The sequence below is a fragment of the Molothrus ater genome, chromosome 26, assembly GCF_012460135.2.
Source record: "Molothrus ater isolate BHLD 08-10-18 breed brown headed cowbird chromosome 26, BPBGC_Mater_1.1, whole genome shotgun sequence".
NCBI lineage: Eukaryota > Metazoa > Chordata > Aves > Passeriformes > Icteridae > Molothrus > Molothrus ater.
Genome location: NC_050503.2, coordinates 2,313,629 through 2,329,275, shown reverse-complemented (window position 1 = coordinate 2,329,275; position 15,647 = coordinate 2,313,629).

Below are 15,647 nucleotides of genomic sequence, written 5' to 3'. Positions count from 1 at the left end.
TCTTTCAAGATCTTTAGTAGGTCTTGGTGCTTAATTAATTGTTGTGGAGTTTTTGGCTATCTCTGCAAAACACCAGCTCCTTTTCTTCTCTGTCCCCCCTGGGGCAGGCTCTGGGTAACCAAGGTTCTCACTGGGACAGCTGAGAGCAGGCAGTGGAACCACAGAATCCAGAGGGTTTGGGTTGGGAGGGACATGAAAACCCACCCAGTGCCACCCCCTGTGTACCTTCCACTCTCCCAGGGTGTCCCAAGCCTTGTCCAAGCTGAGGGATGGGGCAGGAGCTTCACAGGAGCTGGACCAGCTCAGGGCCCAGCTGGCAGCTGACCATTTAATATAATATATATATATAAAAAAATATATATATAATATTTTATATATATATATAAAATATATAATATAATAATATATATTTATTTTTATATATAATATAATATATATTTATATAATATAAATTAAATATTTAATCCATTTAAATATCAGGATATTGAATGAATTTAATTTTATTGCTGTGTGCCCCCAAGCCATGCTGGGCAGGCAGTTCTGCTGCTGCTGCTGCTGCCAAAAACTGGGACAAGGGGATTCTGGCAGATGAGTTTGGGAAAATCCAGTTGCTTAACAAGGCTGGTCCTACCTGCTCCATCCTGTGGCACTTTGGATTGAGATTTCCACCCGAACTGCTGCTGCTGCTGAGGAGGGATTTTTTTAAGAGATACCAACTACAGCCACTGTGGTTCAGGGCCACGTGTGTTTATTTATTCCTTGGCTGCTGTGGGCAGAGGGGCAGCAGGAGCAGGGCGGGGAGGATGAGGCTGGGAGTGCTGGCATCCCACATTCCCACTGCTGTTGGCTCAGCAGAGTGAGTCAGAGCCCCGGGGTGGATGGAGACAAATGACTTCGCTCCATCCTCAGAGGGCGAGTCAGGAAGGGAATTCGGGCATTTGGGCTCCTTGCTGCCCTGCTGCAGCACTCTGTCCATGCCCAGGGAGGCCCTGGAGCTGCCTGGACAGGCTCCATCCCACTGCCATCCTCAGCTTTTGCTGCTTCAAATCCAGAGCTGCAATTTCCTGCTTCCAGGTACAAAACCACAGGCAGGCGACCTGGGAGCTTTGCTAATGCTGAACAGTCAGATAATCCCTCTCCTTGCTGGCTCCAAAGGGCAGGAATCTGTCCTCTGCCTGGCTGTGGGAAGCTGTTTCACAAATTGTGGTCAGGATGAAATAACAAGAGCAGCAGGAGAGGTGCTGCTGCTGGATGTGCCAAATGGGAACATTTGCCTCTTTGGCTGCCTCAGAGCCCCTCAGGAGCAATGTCCCCACTCCTTTCCCTTCTGCAGAGCTGCAAATATCTCTGTGCTTCCTCACCAGGCTCCAGGCAACCAAAATCCAGCAGCAGCAGGAGCAGCAAAGGCAGGAGCACCCCACGCCAGGTGTGGCTTTGGAGCCTCCAGTGCCTGAAACACCTGCTGGGCGCAACCCCTTGTGCAAGTCAGCCTCCACAAGCCTTGTCAGGCCCCACAGCGCTGCTCTCAGGGCCCAGGAGAGATTCCCCAGCCATCCCTCAGCACTGAGCAATGTCCCTGAGCAATCCTGCACTGCAGGCAGGATGCCATACCAGGCAGCCCAGGAGGCTTTGTCAATCTGAGCACCCCGGGCTTGTTTTGAAATCCTGGCGGGTTTCAAAGCAAATGCCATAATTGCTGATGGTGACAGTGAGAACAGGAGTGATTAAAGGACATTCTCCCAGTGCTGTCATCTGTCACATGTGCCTCCAGCACTGTGAGGTGTGAGGAGAGGCTGGGCCTTGTGTAACTCCCTGGGAGCCGCTGGGCCTGCAGGGGCTGAGCACAGCCCTGCCCCACTCTGCTCCTCTTGGAGAATAAAATATCTAAATCAGGAGATTCAATCAAGAATCACCTTATTTTTGGCCATGAACAGCCCTGCCCCACTCTTCTCCTCTTGGAGAATAAAATATCTAAATCAGGAGATTCAATCAAGAATCACCTTATTCTTGGCCATGAACAGCCCTGCCCCACTCTTCTCTTCATGGAGAATAAAATATCTAAATCAGGAGATTTAATTAAGTATCACCTTATTCTTGGCCATGAACAGCACAGCCTGGGGCTTTCTCAGCCACTGGGCTGCCTGGAGTCCCAGAAGGTTTTGGGTTTAGCAGCCACAGATTTTTGGAGTCCCAGAAGGTTTTGGGTTTAGCTTGCCCAGGGATGCTCTCATTCCAATGTTTCTCCTGCAAAAAACCAGGATATCAGAACAAACTCTGTGAATTAGGGGCAAGCGTAGCTCTGACTGAGCAGTGCTGAGGGAGGCTCCTCTCACCAAACCTAACCCCTGCAGCCAGCAACTTCTCACCTTTATTACATAAAATCCTCAAAGAGTTTGAGTTGGAGGAACCTTGCAGCCCATCTCATCCCCATGGGCAGGGACACCTACCCCAGGCTGCTCCTGGCCTTGAGCCCTTCCAGGATGGGACATTTTCTGGAATGTTGTTTTAGGGTGATGTTATGATGCTTGTATCCCCATTCATATGTTCTGTTTATGCTGGATGTTATCTTCTGTGCCTTTAAGAGTGGCTCTGAAGAGTGAAAGTTTTGTTTGGGTTTTATCAGCCTGGTGGGACACAGAGGCAGGGCAGTACATGCTGCTGCTTTTGCTTTTTTGCTTTTGCTTTTTTGCTTTTGCTTTTCACTTTGCTCTCTCGCTCTTGCTTCTGCTCATTAGTTAGTTTAGCTAAACAGTCCAAATTTCTTCCTGGACTGTTTCTCCTTTCCTCTTATGAACCAACTTGAGCCTGCTCTGGACCGGGACCTGAAAACACCGAGAGTTTGCCCCTTGTGGCTGCAGCAGCTGCCCCAGCGCCGGAGGGACTGAGAACAGAGCGACCACCCCTGAGAGAGACTTTCTGAATTTGTCATCTTTGTCAGAGCAGTGTCACCCAGTCTCGGGTTGCTGTTTGATAATTGCTGTCCCAGATGTGCAGGATGTCTTTGCTTCAGCCTGCACAACTGAAGAACGAGTCTGGACTCTTCACTTTTCGGTCTTGAAGTTGTTTATTAATTCTTATCTATAAAATTTTCTTTCTGCCCAGCTGAGATCTGCTCAGCAGCCACAGGCACTCTGACCACCCCTGAGGGGGTGTTGTCTTTTTATACCACAAACTACATATAACATATTTACACTTAATTCCCAATACCTATCACCTACGTTAGACAGTGCATTTCTATTCTAAACCAATCCCAAAGTGCCAACGTCACTGCAGAAAATGGGGAACAAGAAGAAGAAGAAGAAGAAGAAAGGCTGGACACACCCAGATTCCTCCATCTTGTCCCCATAACCCCCATACCAAAAATCCTAAAATCTACATTTTCACCCTGTGAATATTTTATTATTACACCATTTAAACCCGTGTGGCTTTCACGTCCTCATACAAAGCTGGTAACTTGCTCCAGGGGTCACAATCAAACCCCCAGGTGCTCTGGGCTGTGCCAGGGTCTCTGAGCCCCCTGATAGGGTTCTCGGCAGCTCTGGACATCCAGAGGGTTGTGCTGAGTTCCAACAATCCAGTATTGTTCATTCTGTGTGCTGGGGGGTGCTGTGCCTGTTAATAAACAAGTTCTTTTCACTTGTCTCCGAAGAATTCTTCCTGAACCAGTTAAAGAAAGAGCAGTGTAAATTTGCTTACTAGAAAAGCCCCCCCACTTTAGAGATTCTCCACCAAATTTGCCCTAAACCAAGACAAATGTTAGCTCTGAAGAGATGTGAAAAAAATGCAAGGGGATGCAGAGAAAGTTCCTTTTTGATGCCAGCAAGGGGGGCTATTTACAGACACGAACGAGACGGGGCTGCTATGGAAAGTGCTTCAAGCTGTTTGTTTTTCAGCATCACTCTCATTACATGATTATGGCAATGGGAAGATGCCAGCAGCTCACATTTCAGGCAGCAGGCTAAAAAACTTAATGTTACAACTCACTTTATAAGCTTCTTGACCAATTACACAAAGCAAAAGCATATTGACAGCAGTTCTATCCAATCACCAGAAGCACACGTGCCTTGGGTGAAAACAATGCTTTCCCCAAAACCCTCTAATTTTCCCTCTAATTTTGAAATTCCCACACCTTTTTTGCTCGGGCTGAGCCTGCAGCTCCCCATCCCAGCTGGCAGCAGCTCAGAGCAGGAGCTGTGCTGTCCCACGCTGCAATCCCAGAGTGGTGCAAAGATCTGGCAGGAGACCCCGGTGGTTTGTGCAAGTGCTGGGAGAGGTTTGGTAGCAGAGCCTCAGCAAGCAGCCCTGGGAACCAGAGACTTCTTCGAGCAGGGCTGTGTCTGAGCTCTCAAGGAGGAGCCCCCAGCCCCTCTGTGCTCCCTGCTCTGCTGGGCAGAGGGCAGGAGCTGCTGCCTCTGCTTCAGGAGGGGATTTGGAGCCCGAGGAAGGCAGACACAGGTTTGCCTCCTGCCCCAACTTCTGGTGGTCAGTGATTTAGTACTTCCTTAGCTGGAGGTCCTGGGCCATCCTCTATCCTGTCAGGGCAGGCCAGTCCTGCCCACGCTTATCTGAGCCTTTTAAAGATTATTTTTGTGGTCATATTCTACAGCAGCAAGGTTGTGTTTAATTAGGTGCTGGCTGGAAAAGCACCTCCTCTTAGAATGCTGGATTGGTTTGGATTGGAAATGACCCAAAAAAGCTTCCAGTTCCATCCTCCTGCCATGGCAGGGATCCTTTCCACTGTCCCAGGCTGCTCCAGGCCCTGTCCAGCCTGGCCTTGGACAGAGACCCAGGGTCAGTCACAACCCCTGATACCCTGTGCAACTTGTGCCAAGGCCTCACCACCTCACAGGGAAGGATTTTCCCCCAATATCCCATCTAACCCTGCCCTGTGGCAGTGTAAAACCAGTGTTCCCTTGCCTATCTGCTGCCTGACTGGGAGCCCTTCCCTCCTGGAATGGGAAATCCCAAGAAGTGTTCCCTGTTCCCATCTTCCAGGCCCCCCAGTGCATCCCTTGAGCCTCCCTGTCCCAGACATCTTTTATGGAAAATCCTTTCCTTAGGATTGTTCCTCCTGAGAAGCTGAGAGGCCTCAGGAACAAAATGTAACCAATGGTTATCTGCTGCTGTGGAATGCAACAGGTGCATCTGGGATTGGTCTCATGTGGTTGTTTCTAATTAATGGCCAATCACAGCCCAGCTGGCTTGGACTCTCTGTCCCAGACACAAACCTTTGTCATGATTTTCCTTTTCTATTCTTAGCCAGCCTTCTGATGAAATCCTTTCTTCTATTCTTTTAGTATAGTTTTAATATAATATATATCATAAAATAATAAATCAAGCCTTCTGAAACACGGAGTCAGATCCTCATCTCTTCCCTCAGTCTGAGCCCCCTGTGAACACGGTCACATCTCCCCATCCCACCCTGCTCACTCCCAGTGCACATCCCTGAGCCTTGGGGAGTTTCCCATCTCTGTTCAGAGCAGCACATCCCATCCCAGCTGCTTTCCAGCTCTGTCTCCCTACACAAATAAAGGAAGGTGGATATTTGGGACTCTCTCCTTTTTGGATGCACAAGATTGGTGTGAGTGCCTTGAGGGCACAGAGGGGCTGCTGGGACAGGGACATGGTGACACCTTGAGGAGCCACTGGAAAAACCTCTTGGGAGAGTTTGTCACCCAAAGTATCAAAGCCTGAGGAGGGCAGGGGGGTGCAGGAATGTCCCTGGACATTTCCCCTTTGTGCACATTCCATAGGAAGGTCCTGATGCCTTTTCCAGGGTTGTGCTGATCCTTGTGCCCAATTCTCAGGGCTGCCCCTGATGCCTCAGGTTTGAGCTTTTCTATTTTTCAGGTTCTGTGCTGCTTCAGTGGGTGGGTCTGGGTTCACATGAGGGGATGCTGAGCTCTGTGCACAGAGCAGGGAGACAAAACAATTCCTGCTCCAGCTGGGGACCAAGGACAAATGATCCAAATCTCAGCCCCAAGAGCACAAACACCGTGGGCTGGAGAGAGAAAAACAAGGATGGGACTGCATGGGCTGGGGCTGGAATTGGACAATGAACTGCAAGATGCAAATGGAGCAGAACTGATCAGAGTGGGAGACCCTGTGAGTGGTTGTGCATTTTGTGACCATTTTGGTTCATCCTGGGTGCAGCTCTGGCTGGGCTCTTGTGCTGCCCAGGGTGGATCCATTGAGGCCTCCTAATAAATCCCTGCTTTATTCTTTAGCTCTGTCTGGTCTCTGCTCTAGCTCAGCCTTCACAAGGCACCACTCCAGAGACACTGGGGATCACCAAACAGGAATCACAGAGTCCTGGGCTTGGAAAAGCCCTCTCAGGCCATCAAGTCCAACCACCATCCCAGCACTGGCAAGGCCACTGGTGAACCTTGTCCCCAAGTGCCACCTCCACAGGTTTTTTGAACCTCCACAGGTTTTTTGAACACTTTCAGCCATGGTGACTCCATCACTTCCCAGAACAACCTGGACACCTTTTCCATGAAGGAACTCTTCCTAATACCCAATTTGAACTTCCCCTGGTACAATTTGATGGGCCAACAGGTGGAGATGGGCCAGACTCTGTGGAGGTGATGTTTGGGAGCACTCCTTTTGCTGAACATCCACCCTGGCCTGCAGAAATGTTTCCTTCCTTTGTTTAATAACTTCCCAATTCCTCCCTACCTTGTAACTCTTTTAATTCCTGCCTCTCCCTGCGGGAACTAAAACCCATCTCCAACTAATAAAACAAATTACCCTTGTCCCCAAGGGCCACCTCCACAGGTTTTTTGAACCTCCACAGGTTTTTTGAACACTTTCAGCCACAACAACTCCACCACTTCCCAGGACAGCTTGTTCCAGTGCTGGGACACCCTTTCCACAAAGGAACTTTTCCTAATACCCAATTTGAACTTCCCCTGGTACAATTTGATGGGCCACCAGGTGTCTGATGGGCCAAACTCTGTGGAGAAGGTGTTTGGGAGCACTCCTTTTCCTGAACATCCACCCCTGCCCTGCAGAAATGTTTCCTTCCTCCATTTAATAACTTCCCAATTCTTCACTACCTTGTTACTCTTTTAATTCCTGCCTCTCCCTGCAGGAACTAAAACCCATCTCCAGCTAATAAAACCAACTAATCCCAAGAGTTTGAGTCTTCAGGCAACTCCTAGGTGAAGCTGAAGGACTCAAAATAACCCCTGGCTGCTGCAACTCCCTTGATTTCCCGCTTGCATCAGGATGGAGTTTGGCACCACAACAGCTCCAGGGTGTGAAATCAGCCCTGAGGAGGATGTGCCCACCCCATGCCAGCTCTGGAGGGTTACAGGGGAGACTGCAGAAGGTGCAGGAGGGAGCCTGGAGCTGTTTCCCAAGCCCAGCTGGACCCTGAGCAGCTCCTGCCTGCCAGGAATTCTCCCACACCCTGGGAGGGAAGACAAGAGCCTTGCACAAGGCTGGTGACAGAGGAGGAGGAGGAGGAGGAGGCTGCTCTGGCCTCCAGGCTGAGCCTGTGCCTATCTCCCCTGTTGTTGAGACTGGGAAACTGGAATGGGAGCTGGGAGAGGGAGCCATCCCACCCACAGTGTGCCTCTCCCTGTGCTGCTCTTTCCCAGAGACAGAGGTTTCCCAAATCTTATTTTCATGTCCTGAACTCTCAGTGCAGGCAGGGAGCAGAGCACAGCAGCCCCCTCGTGCTCTGGGACCAGGGAGGTGATGAGGAGGAGCTCCAGCTCGCCCAGGGATGCTCTCACTCCAATGTTTCTCCTGCAAAAAACAAGATATTAGCACAAAATCTGTGAGTTAGGGGCAGTGCTGTGGGAGTGTCTCGGTTTGGAAAGACAGGAGTCTGCTAAGGAAGGCAGGAGCCTCCCCTGAAATGGAGAATGTGAACCCTCCACACCCCTCCAAATTGCTATAAATTTTAAATTAAGGGGGCTCTCAGGCAAAAAATATGGGAGCAGGAAATAACAGTTCTTTAATAGGGAAGGAAAAATAAAAGGATAAAATAAACAATGCAGCAAACTAAACCAACAGTGCCAGAGTCAGAACCCAACCTGACACCCTGTGGGTCAGGGTGTTGGCAGCAGGGCCATTGGAATTGTGGCTCAGCCCTCCTGCAGTGTCAGGGCTGGTTCTGCTGCAGCAGGGATCCTGCAGAAGGGTGGAATCTTCCTCTGAAGATCCAGTGGCAGAGGCAGCTGCTGTTCCTCTGGGGAATCCAGTGCAGAAGCTGTGCTGGTGTTCCAGGATCTCCAGATTATATCCAGGTAGGAATGTTTGAAATCTCTAGATTATATCCAGTTAGGAATGCTCCCTCTGGGCTCCCATCTCCCAGTGGGATGCTGTAGTTCTTATCAGCCATGCAGGGACATTCCATAGCTGTTATCAGCAGATGTCCCCTCCCAAGGAGGTGTGAATGTGGTCACTCAAAGAGAGAGATAAGGCAAACTGCCCACTTGACAAAGGTAATCTGCCATACAGATGGTAATGGAAAACATCTTGCATTGCAATCTTCAACAACAGGGAGCAAACACAGAAATCCTGATTTTTTCCTCCCTGTTCGCAGAAATTCTCCAGACAAGTGCAAGCCCAGGCCAGAGAAGGGCAGGACCTCAGGGTTCAGCTGTCCTTGGCCATGCTGAGCTGAAATGTCATGAGCTGGCTGAGATGCAGCAGGAGCACAGCTCAGGTGGCAGCAAAGTGGTGCAGGACAGGACAGGGTGATGCGAGTGCTGCTTCAAACCCCATTTGAGAGCTGTAAACCCCAAAGTGGGGACACTGAGGATCCTACAGACAGAGAGCTCCTGCCTGTTTGCTTGAATGTGCCATAATCCTGGACTGAGGTGCTCTTTGGGGTCCCTGGAAATGCCATCCCAGCAGCTGCAGCATTCTTTAACCCTAATCAGGGGTTAAAGAGGCACCTGGAATCCATTTCCCACCTGTGTGAGCTCCTTGGGACGGGGATTTCTCTGTGTTGTTTCCTTTACAGGGGATCCAGAGCCCCTTGGCAGGAATTGCCATTGTGCTTGTTCCTGCTGTTACTGTCTGGCTGAGCTGAGGGACATTGCAAAATCAGTAATTAATTATTAACTAATCGTTGCAAGTCTTGCAAACGGCCTGGAAGGTTCTGGGGGAACAGGAGGTTTCTCTGTGTTGGTTCCTGTACAGGGGATCCAGAGCCCCTTGGCAGTGCCACCAGGAATTGCCATTGTGCTTGTTCCTGGTGTTACTGCTGGGTCTGAGGGACGTTATAAAATCAGTAATTAATTATTAACTAATTGTTGTAAGTCTTGCAAACGGCCTGGGAGGTGCTGGGGGCAGCTGGAGGTGACAACTCCGTGTGCAGGTGAGGTGGGGACAGTGCCCTATCAGTGCCCCTGGGCTGGCACTGCTCAGGTCCTGGGGACAGTTTGGGCTCCTCATGACAAGGAGGACACTGAGGGGCTGGAGAGTGTCCAGGGAAGGGTCTGGAGCTCCAGGAGAGGCTGAGGGAGCTGGGAAGGGGCTGAGCCTGGAGCAAAGGAGGCTCAGGGGGGCCCTTGTGGCTCTGCACAGCTCCTGACAGGAGGGCACAGCCCAGGGGTCGGGCTGTGCTCCAGGGAACAGGGACAGGAGCAGAGGGAACAGCTCAGGTTGGGCGAAAAGGGATTGGGGTATGGGGAAAAGGGGATTGGGGTACGGGGAAAAGGGATTGGGGTACGGGGAAAAGGGATTGGGGTACAGGAAAGGGGATTGGGGTATAGGAATTGGAGTACGGCTAAAGGGGATTAGGGTACAGAAATTGGGGTACAGGAAATGGGGTTGGGGCATGGGGAAAGGGATTGGGATTTGGGAAAAGGGATTGGGGTACGGGGGAAAGGGGATTGGGGTACGGGGAGGGGGATTAGGGTACGGGGAAATGGGATTGGGGTATGGGAATTGGGGTACGGCTAAAGGGGATTGGGGTATGGAAATTGGGGTACAGGAAATGGGGTTGGGGTATGGGGAAAGGGATTGGGGTATGGGAATTGGAGATTGGGGTACGGGGAGAGGGATTGGGGTACGGGAAAAGGGATTGGGGTAGAGAAAAGGCATTGGGGTATGGGAAAGGGGATTGGGGGGCAGGGAAAAGGGATTGAGGTATGGGGAAAGGAGATTGGGATACAGGGCAATCCAGGTACAGGACAATCCCACCCCACCTCTGCCATGGCAGGGACACCTTCCACTGTCCCAGGGGAGGGTCAGGTTGGAAATGGAAAAATCCCTTCCCAGGAAGGCTGGGCAGGCACTGGCACAGCTGCCAGGGCAGTGCTGGAGTCCCCAAGCCTGGAGATGCTCAAAAGCAGCGTGGAGAGGGGAACTGGGGTGCTGGGAAAGGGGGAATTGAGGTACATGGGGAAAAGGGGATCTGGGGATGGTGGCACTTGGGGACAGGGCCTGGTGGTGACCGTGGTGGTGCTGGGTTAATGGTTGGACTCTACAGCTCCTGTTTGGGGACACTGGTGCCACCCAAACCCTTGGGGCGCCTCCGCCTCGTCCTGAGTCACAAAAAGGCACCTGAAGGTTGCACATCCCACACTGGCAGTCCCCAACTGTCTCCATCTGTCCCACTTATTTCACCTGTCCCACCTGTCCCTCACTTGTCTGCCCTGTCCTCCACCTGTCCCACCTGTCCCCACCTGTCCCCACCTGTCCCCACCTGTCCCACCTGTCCCACCTGTCCCCACTTGTCCCCACTTGTCCCCACTTGTCCCACCTGTCCCAGGTGCATCTCCAGGACCCTCCCATGTCACAGCAGTGCCCAGTGCTGGATGCCACCTTTGGGGAGGCTGGCGCTGCCCGCTGGGCACACGTCAGTGCTGGGGAGTTTGGGGGTGCCTGGGTGGGTTTGGACGGATTTTAGGGGATCCTGATGGAGTTTTGGGGTGTCCTGAGAGGATTTTGGGGGTCCTGATGGGATTTTGAGGGGTCCTGGGGGGGGGGTTTTAGTTTCCCTTGGGTCGGGACCACCCGTGCTCAGACCCCTCCTGCACCCCAATTCCCGCACCCCAATTCCCGCACCCCAATTCCCGCACCCCAATTCCCCCGGGACCCCCGGGATCCCCGGGACCCCCCCAGGGCCCGGGGCCCCTCCATGGCCGGGCTGGTGCTGCCCCCTGCGGGTGACGGGGCCGCGGTGCAGGCGGAGAGCGGGAAACGGGATTGGGGTGCAGGGAAAAGGGATTGGAGTATGGGGAAAGGGATTGGGGTACGGGAAATTGTTTTGGGGTACGGGAAAGGGAATTGGGGTACAGGAGAAGGGATTGGGGTACGTGAATTGGGGGTTGGGGTACGGGAAACGGGATTGGGGTACGGGAAAGGGATTGGGATATGGGAGAAGGGATTGGGGTACAGGAAATGGGATTTGGGTACAGGGAAAGGGGATTGGGGTATGGGAAAGGGGATTGGGGTATGGGAGAGGGATTGGGGTACCGGAAAATCCAGGTACAGGACAATCCCATTCCACCCCTGCCATGGCAGGGACACCTCCCACTGTCCCAGGCTGCTCCCAGCCCTGTCCAGCCTGGCCTTGGGCACTGCCAGGGATGCAGGGGCAGCCCCAGCTGCTCTGGGCACCCTGTGCCAGGGCCTGCCCACCCTGCCAGGGAACAATTCCTGATTGCCAAGATCCCATCCAGCCCTGCCCTCTGGCACTGGGAGCCATTGCCTGGCTCCTGTCCCTGCAGGCCTTGTCCCCAGTCCCTCTGCAGCTCTCCTGGAGCCCCTTCAGGCCCTGCCAGGGGCTCGGAGGTGTCCCTGGAGCCTCCTCTTGTCCAGGTGAGCACCCCCAGCTCTCCTGAAGGACACAGGACCCCTGGGGGATCCTTGTGGCTGATTTTAGCACAGGAGAGCTGTGCTGGGCAGCTCCTTGTGGCACAGCCAGGGCTCCCCAGGGACTCTGAGGAGCCACCGGGCCAGGAGTGAAGCAGTTAAACTCCGTATAAAACACAGCCCGGTGATGTTGTGTTGTATAACAGACAGATAATACGTTTTTTTTTTTCCCCAGCATCTGTGCTCCAGCTTGCCTGAAAAGCTGCAGACCTGAATTTCAACCCCTGTCAGCAGTTCCAGTCCAGCCTGGCAGCGCTGTCACTGCAGTAAATTACCGGCTTGGGTTAATCTGCCTGAGCACAGAGAACCGAGATCCCTGCAAATGCATCTCCCAGACATCCCCTGCGAGCTGCAGCTTTAAAACCCATCCGGGGGTGTGGGAGCATCGGGGGTGAACGGTGGGGATGGACGGAGATGAGAGATCTCTGCAGCCAGGTCATGGAAATTGCATTCATTGCAAAGGGCCGGGGTGCAGGGCCCTGCTGGGAGCTGCAGCCACAACTTGGAGCAGGCCTGAGAGAAGGCAAGAGCTGGTAAAGAGATGAGTAGGAAGAGTAAAGAAGGAAAAGAGAGAGTAAAAGAGGATGAGATTCCTGTTACAATACATTAAATCTTCTTCTGGTCGTGGAACTTGGGGTTTATTGCAAAGGGCCTGGGTGCAGGGCCCTGCTGGGAGCTGCCAGGCACAGCTCAGAGCAGGACTGAGAGAAGAGAGGGGCAGAGAGGATGAGAGGGTGAGAGAGTAAAAGGCAAGAGAGCAAAGTTCCCGTTACAATACAATAAATCATCTTCTGTGTTGAATATTCTAATTCTCACTAACCAATCTAGTACAATGTACAAATCCTATAGCATTTCCATACAGCCTATAAGAATCATTACATTACCATCCTGTGTTACATTTTAAACCCTAAAAACTCCTCTTTGGGCCCCTTCTGCCAAGCTGGCAGGGTCTGCTCGGACCCTTGGAGCTGTCTGCAAGCAGAGGGTGTTGTTCCATCAAAAGGGGATCACCTTCAGCTGGCCATGCCATTGTTTTCCCGTTGTTCAGTGACTGAGGGATCTCAAAGCTTGCTTTCATTTCAATCTCGCTTATAGTTTCTATATTCTCAAAATCTTTTGCCAGACAATCATATTTATACGGCTTTCCTGTTTCATCTTCCCCAACACGGGGGAAGCAGAGCCGGGGTTTTATTGGAAGGCAAAGAGAAAAGCTCAGCTCCCGAGGGAGCGCGGTCCAGGGGAGGGGAGATAAAGCCACCCCGGCCCGGGGAGGGGGGGACAGGCCATTGTTCGCTACAAAGGACAGGAAACGAGCCTCAAAGGGGACATGAAAGAACCTTCAAACAAATGCAGATCAGCGAGCGGGGATGGCTCCGAGCATCTCCCGCCTGCGCTGCTGCGGGGCTCGGGGCTCGGGGCCGGGGACAGCTCGGGTGCTGGACCTGCCTTTCCCCCAGGATGGAGCCCTAAAGGGTCGGAGGAGCCTGGGATCACCCCGAGCCACCCATTGTGGCCGGGCTCGATGGTTGTAGAATCGTCACATCAATGAATGGTTTGGGACGGGAGGGACTTTAAAGTGCCACCCCTGCCATGGCAGGGACACCTTCCACTGTCCCAAACTGCTCCAAGCCCTGTCCAGCCTGGCCTTGGCCTCACCGTTAGACTCGTTGGTCTTAAAGCTCCTTTCCAAACTAAAAATTTCCATGGTTCCACCCCCATTCCCTTTCAAATCCTTTCATTCCCTCGAGGTGTGACTGAGCTGGGCAGGACACTCAGAGCTTGTCCTGATTCCAGGCTTGGGCTGCTCTCCTGCTCCTTCAGTGCCCCCAAAACTCATCCCATCCCCAAAACTCATCCCATCCATCCATCCATCCATCCATCCCAAAGATGATCCCATCCATCATCCATCCATCCATCCATCCATCCATCATCCATCCATCCATCCATCCATCCATCCATCCATCCATCCATCCATCCATCCATCCATCCATCCATCATCCATCCATCCTCCATCCACCCCAAATCTCCTCCATCCCCTCTGCCCAGCCCCACACAGCCCCAGACCTGGGTGGGTTTGGGGTCTCCTTAGGGCCCCCAAGGAGGGGGAGCTGCCTCGGTGCCTCTCTCTGGCTGGAGAACCCGAGCTGTGCTCAGCCAGAGCAGTCACAGAGGTGCCAAAAATGCGTTCAAGGCGATTTTTCTCCTCTTTCAGGGCAGATAGCCCTTATCAGCTCTGACAAAGCCTGGGTTTGGTCCCTTTGGAGCTGAGCCCCTGTGCTGGACGTTTTGCTCCTCCCAGTGACAGCAGGCTGGTGGCCCACAAAGCCATTTCCTGCCCTACAAGGCAGGCTGGTGGCCCTGTGCCAGAGGGGACAATGAGGGACAGTGGGGCCTGGCCTGGGAGCCCTCGTGTTCCTGTTTACTTGGATCAGAAACATTTCCCTGGCTCCTTTCTCAGCGACTTGGGGTGCAGGGACAGGCAGCAGCGCCCAAATTCTGCAGGAATGTGGGGTCCCTGGCACTGGTGGCTCTGTGCCATCAGTGGGGACCTTCCCCAGCCCTGCAGAGGGGTCCCACCAGCTCTGTCACCCCCTGGAGGGACAGCGGGGCTGAGGTCACCTCCTGGGCCAGGGGCAGTGACAGCCCTGCCTGCCCTGTCCCTGTGAGGCCAGCAGCGTTCCAGGAGGGACAGCAGGGCTCCGAGTGGCCCTGTCACACAGGGAAGGGACAAACAGGGAGGGAGGTCCCGCTGTTATCTCGTCCTTCCTGCAGCCAGAGCCCGACACACACCCTGCCCTTATCAGCCCTGCCCGCGGGCAGGGAGGGGCTGGGACAGCGACAGGGACGGGGACAGGGGCCCGGAAGGGGGACAGGAAGGTGGCAATGGGGACAGGAACATGGCACTAGGGACAGGAATGTGGCCCTAGGAATGGGAATGTGGCACTGGGGACAGGAACATGGCTCTGGGGATGGGAATGTGGCAGGGGACAAGAACATGGCAGTGGGGACAAAGTGGCACTGGGGACAGGAATGTGGCCCTAGGAATGGGAACGTGGCACTGGGGACAGGAACATGGCACTGGGGATGGGAAAATGGCCCTGGGGGTGGGAATGTGGCACTGGGGACACCAAAGTGGCACTGAGGACAGAAACATGGCCCTGGGGATGGGAAAGTGACACTGGGGACAGGAAGGTGGCCCTAGGAATGAGAACATGGCCCTGGAGATGGGAATGTGGCATTGGGGACAGAAAAGTGGCACTGGGGACAGGAACATGGCACTGGGGATGGGAAAGTGGCCCTAGGAATGGGAATATGGCAGTGGGGACAAGAACATGGCACTGGGGACAGAAAAGTGGCACTGAGGACAGGAAAATGGAATCAGAGAATTGCTGAGGTTGGAAAAGCCCTCTGGGATGATCGAGTCCAACCATGACCCCACACTGCCAAGGCCACCACTAACCCACGTCCCCAAGTGCCACATCCACGTGTGGCTTGACCGCCCCAGGGATGGTGACCCCAGCCCTGCCCTGGGCAGCTGTGCCAGGGCCTGACCCCCCTTCCTGTGAAGGAATTTAAGGAATTTCTCCTGATCTCCACTCCAAACCTCCCCTGGAGCAGCTTGAGGCCTTTCCTCTTGTGCCTTGGACTCAGGAGAAGAACCCAACCCCCAGCTGGGTCACCCCAGGAAGTTGCCAGAGGCACCTGGGGGTGGGAGCAGGAGCTGGAGAAGGGATTGTGGTGCCTGGGGGTGGGAACAGCCCCTGGGGACTGGGACATGGTGCCTGGAGGTGGGAATGTGGCTCTGG